This window comes from Nyctereutes procyonoides, unplaced genomic scaffold (genome assembly GCF_905146905.1).
Source record: "Nyctereutes procyonoides isolate TBG_1078 unplaced genomic scaffold, NYPRO_anot_genome, whole genome shotgun sequence".
In the NCBI taxonomy this organism is placed as follows: Eukaryota; Metazoa; Chordata; class Mammalia; order Carnivora; family Canidae; genus Nyctereutes; species Nyctereutes procyonoides.
In genome coordinates, this window is record NW_026575145.1 from 15,684,382 (window position 1) to 15,690,381 (window position 6,000).

The following is a 6,000-nucleotide window of genomic DNA, read 5'->3' on the forward strand; positions in this document are numbered from 1 at the left end:
TTTGCTTAATACTGCACCATGGATAGTTGCTCTCCACTTAAAAGTTGTGGTTTTTAGATCTGTGAGTCAGCAGGAATCAAGCTGAAAGCTGTGTGAAATACAAATTGTTTAAATATGACCCTTAATCTCAAGGAATTTACCATGTAGTAGGGGACATAATAGACACAAATGTATTAGGTGGTAGGTGATCAGTGCTACCTGGATGATGAACTACCTATGAACTATAAAGTAGCAGCAGATAGAGAAGATAATTCTGGCTGGAGGGTGAATCCCTGTTATTAACATAGGAATGGCAATTTGAGCTATCCCTTGAAGAACTAGTAGAATTTCTATAGGCACAAGGGGTGAGGAAGGAGGCATTTCAAACTTTGGACTAATAGTAATATGTCATTGGAGGCTTTTAAAGAGAAAAGTGACATAATTAAAAAAATTTTAAAGAGGATAGACCTAGCAGTGGTACATTAGAATTTCAAAGAGAAGAAAATTTGGTAGCAGGAAGACTTTTTTTTTTTTTTTAGTTGTATAGACATAAAGAGATTGGGACTGATTTAGAACATAACAGTGGCTGTGAACATGGAAACTAACATAACTGGAGATGCTGAAAGGTGTTTGAAAACAAATACACTTCAAGGCAGCTGCCTGGTTGCAGTGCGGTAAAGGGAGGAATCAGAAATTAAAATCTCTCGTGGGTTACTAAAGAAGATGAATTCAGATTTTAATATATTGAGTTTAAGACACCTGAAGGTTTATCCAAGTGGAAATACCAAGCAGATTTGTTACTCAGGGCAGTTAGTACAGATTTAGAAGACTTATTTATGAAAGTGATAGTTGACACCCCAGAAATAGACAAGATTTAAATCATCCAATATTCACCTACTCTGGTTAAGTATAGAAGTACACTAAAAATAAAGGGCAATTTCTGTCCTCTTGGAGATTATAGCAACTGGTGTGTTAAGACAGTTAACTGGAACATGTAGAACTGGAGGTGCTAAAAGAGAAAAACAGCACCGTGGAGATTTGGAGATAGGAGATTTTATCTAGTTAGGGGAGCACTAATATTTCAGTATAATTTTGAAGATTAAGACATATGAGAAGGGAACCTGGGTGGCTCCGTCCATGAAGCTCAGGTGATGATCTCCGGGTCTCCAGGTTCTGGGACCCTATAGGGCTCCCTGCTCAGTGAGCAGTCAGCTTCTCCCTCTGCCTCTGACCCTCTCTCTCTCTCATGTGCACACACTCTCTCTCTGTCTCTCTCTAATAAATAGATAAATAAATAACCTTTTTTTAAAAAGCTGAACCTTGGAATGAGGTTCAGGCATTCCACTCAGTATTTTGTCATTTCATAGCTCTGTGATTCCTTAGTGATCCCAGTGTTCATAGTCCACCAGGTCCAGTCTGAGCTGTTGCCACTCTGCATTCCTATTACATTGTTGATAATAACCTTCTTCCTTTTCTTACAAAAAAAGTGACGTATTTTTTCAGGGTTCTGAATTGGCAAAAGTTAATGCAAGTTTTAAAGCTGTATTTAGTAAGGGAAGAGAAAACATTTGTCTTAAGCAACAATAAAATTTTGTGCCCTCAATCACCTTGGTTTTGGGTAGGATTTTTTCCATTATAAATCTGGGCCTAATTTTAGTTTCAGGCTGATTTCAGAATATTATTTTAAGTGTTGCTCAGTGTTCTTGCTATCATCTCATAAATAATAACGATGAGTGTCCATATCCTCCAACAATGGGTGGTTTTTTAAATCTTTTTCTTTTCAGTGATATCACAAATTTGCTATTTGCTAAACTTTTCCAAAAATGCTATTGGTAGATTATTTACTGAGGTCAGAATAAAGTCCATCCAGTATATATCCCACATATTTGTGTTTATCCTAAAATACGTGTAGAAGGATAATAATGGGATATTAATTCCCATGTTTTCTCCTGTTTTTTCCTTGATTTTTCATTTAGAAATAAGATATATGCAAGCGTTTTAATGGTGAGCCACTGCTACCTTCAGTTTGATTAATATTTGAGATTATTTAATTAACCAGATACTTACTACTTAGTATATACAAAGCAGTGGTAGATATCATAACAACAGATATGTATATTGCAAGACACCAACCATTAACTTTACAATAGTGATTCATCCTGAATTACACAGTAATCAGTAGAAAAAAAATATTGGATTTTAGCTCTCCTAGGAGTTATTTGTTGGATATAATCAGAATTCAAAAAGCATAGTCTTTTAAATAAGAATTTATTTAAAATCTGCTATAGGGGCGCCTGGGTGGCTCAGTTGTTGAGCATCTGCCTTTGGCTCAGGGCGCGATCCCAGGGTCCTGGGATCGAGTCCTATATCAGGCTCCCCTCAGGGAGCCTGCTTCTCCCTCTGTCTATGTCTCTGCCTCTCTCTGTGTGTCTCTCATGAATAAAAATATAAAATCTTAAAAAAAAAGACTCTTATACACACAGTTTTGCGAAATGCAAGGGATAAAAATATAAAATGTGTTCTCTTCTTTGTAGGTTTGTATCTTTATATATTTCAGGAGACAGAGAATTAGGGACAGAGGAAATAGATTTGGAAGGTAGGTGCATACACATGGTAGTTAAAGCCACCAAATATTATGGTGGCTTCTCAAAAAAAAAAATAGAGCTACCATATGATTTAGCAATCCCACTTCTGGGTATATATCTAGAAGAATTGAAACCGGATTCTCAAAGAAATACGTGCACACCCATGTGCATAGCAGCATTATTAACAACAGCCAGGGCACCTGGGTGGCTCCATCAGTTGAGTGTCCAACTCTTGATTTTGTCTCAGGTTGTGATCTCTCAGGGTCTTGGGATCGAGTCCCACATAGGCACTGCTGGGCATGGAACCAGCTTGGGATTCTCTCTCTCCCTCTCCCTCTGCTCCTCCTCCTGCTCACATACATGCTCGCTCTCTGTCTCAAATAAATAAATAAATCTTAAAAACAAAACCAACAACAACAACAATTAAAAAAAAAAAAAACAGCCAAAAGGTAGAAGCAGCCCAAATGTCCATCAAAGGATGAGTGGAAAAGGGAGGTGGGTGGGAGGATAGGGTAACTGGGTGATGGGCATTAAGGAGGGCACATGATGAGATGAGCACTGGAAGTTATATGTTGGCAAATTGAATTTAAATAAAATATATATAGGGGCACCTGGATGGCTCAGTGGTTGAGCATCTGCCTTTGGCTCAGGGCATGATCCCGGAGTCCTGGGATGTATGTAGTCTTGCATCAGGCTTCCCCGCAGGGAGCCTCCTTCTCTCTCTGCCTATGTCTTTGCCTCTCTCTGTGTGTCTCTCATGAATAAATAAATCAAATCTTTATTTTCAAATCTTTATTTTGATTTATTTATTCATGAGAGATGGACAGAGAGGCAGAGACACAGGCAGAGGGAGAAGCAGGCTCCATGCAGGAAGCCCGACATGGGACTCGATCCCGGGACTCCAGGATCACGTCTTGGGCCGAAGACAGGCACTAAACCGCTGAGCCACCCAGGGATCCCCCCAAATCAAATCTTTAAAAATAAATAAGTAAAATATATATTTAAAAAAGGATGAATGAGTAAACAAAATTGGCATATACACGCAGTGGAATATTATTCAGCCCTAAAGAGAAAGGAATACATTTTAAATGCTACAACCTGGATAAACCCGAGGACATTATATTAAGTGAAATAAGCCAATCATGAAAAGAAAACTATATGAATAGGAATCACCTTCACTTACATGAGATATGTAAAGTAGATTCATAGGGACAGAAGGTGGCAAGATGGTTGCCAAGGGCTGGGGGAGGAGGAAAAGGGAGTTGTTGTTTAATGAACATAGCGTTTTAGTCACACAAAAGGAAAAAGTTCTGGAGATCTGTCTCACAACAATCTGAGTATATTTAAACCACTGAACCATAAACTTTAAAAAAAAAAAAGTCACCAAAGTGGAGGACATTATCCTAGAGTGTGTAGAAAAGATGTCAAGAAACAGTAGGAAGCTGAATATTTAAGAAACAAACAGATTAAGATGCCATCAATAGCTAACAAAGAGTGGGAAGAGAGGAAGCAGAAAAACTAAGTATAATGTCATGGAATTCAAGAGAAGGGAAAAGTTCTATCCAAGTAGGTTGTAGTGAAACATAGCCAGTCCACTAGAGAAGACAAATGGGAAAAAAAAAAATTAAAAAGCTGTTGGAGAGGAACCGAGTAGCCCAGTGGATTGGGCATCTGCCTTCAGTTGGGTCATAATCCTGGGCTCTTGGGATCAAGCCCCTGAGCAGGGATCCTGCTTCTCCCTCTCCCTCTGCCACTACCCCTGCTTGTGCTTTCTGTTAAATAAATCTTAAAAACATTTAAAAATTTAAAAAGTAAAAGCTGTTGGTATTAACAATTAGAAGGTCACTAAACATTATGAATACAGATTTCTTGGAATTAGGTAAGCCAAATAGCTTGAGGATTGAATAAGAATTAGGAAAATATAGTAAGTATAGATAACTCTTTCAAGGAAATTGAAGTTGAAGAGGCTCGAAGAGCTATAGTTTTGTATGAAAGCAGTATTGTTTTTTTGTTGTTTTTAGATGCAGAAAATGTGAGCCTGTTTTTTTTTTTTTTTGTTTTGTTTGGTTTGGTTTTTTTTTTGTTTTTTTTTTGAGCCTGTTTTTAAAGGAAGAAAAAGTAGGGGATGAAATTGAAAGGACGAGAAGGGAGGCTTATGGAGCAAAATTCCATATCAAAAGCATAGGTAGACAGATGTTTGTGGAAAACTTTTGGATCCTCTGAGATAAGAGGAAAAGATTGCTGAATGTAGGATGAAAAGGAGAGCTCTAGTGGAGTTCAGACATCATACCCTCTACTTTTGCTATAAAACATAAGACTTGATTATCTGGGAGAAAGGAAGATGGCACAGAATAATGGTTGAAGGACAGTAGTGCATGTTTGATAAAGCCACTTTAGGAGTTGGGTAAGTAAGCCAACCGGTTGAGGCTAGAAATCGTAAATAATTCAGCAAAGTAGAAAGCAGAGTTATATGAGCACTGGGTGTTATTCTGTATGTTGGCAAATTGAACACCAATAAAAAAAATGAATGTATTATTAAAAAAAAAAAGAAAGCAGAGTTATGTAATTCTCTTGGCAGTCCAAGAGCAGATCAGAAAAAGCAGATGGTAGGGTTAATCCACATTCAGGGGTTGGCAGGGGAGAGACAGTGTATTAGGGTCATGTAGTAAAAGGAATTAGGAGTGCAAGTAAGAAAATAGTTGAAACAACTGACCTCAGAAACCAAACTGGACAAGCAAAAGATAAAATCAGCAAGGAGCTATTGGATTAGGTGACAGAAGAGGTCAAGACTAGAAGGGGAAGTTCAAAGAAAGTTGGTGAAATATGGAAGGATTAGAGACTGGTCACAGTGTGAGATTTCTGAGGTAAAACCTTTAGGAGTCATAACAAGATCTAGGATGAGGAATGTGTAGCTGCAGTGGAAGTGTCAAGGACTTTAAAAGGTAGTGTGTTGGGAGGCGCCTGGGTGGCTCAGTCAGTTAAGTGACCAACTCTGAATTTCAGCTCAGGTCATGATCTCAAGTTCATGGAATAGTGCCCGGAGTGGGGCTCTGTGCTCAGTATGGAGTGTGCGTGTCCCTCTCCCTCTGCTCCTGCCCCTGCTCATGCTGTCTCTCACCCTAGCACTAAAACAAATGAGTAAATAAAATCTTTCTAAAAATTTAAGAGGTAGTGTTTTGGATGACTATACCACCTTGACAATAAAGGTAACCCAGAATGATAAGACTCAGAACAGAGAGAAATATCCATAATACTGTGCCCATATGTTTAATCACTGTGAGATTATACTATGAAGGTCAGCAAAAGGCAGAGTTGAGGATGGGGAGAGAGTAATGTTCCAAGAAGATGAGAACTTCAGAGGACCACTGGAGAACTAGTCTGAAAATGCTAGAAGAGCCAGGAAATGACAGCTCCATTTCCTGACCTTGAAATAGGA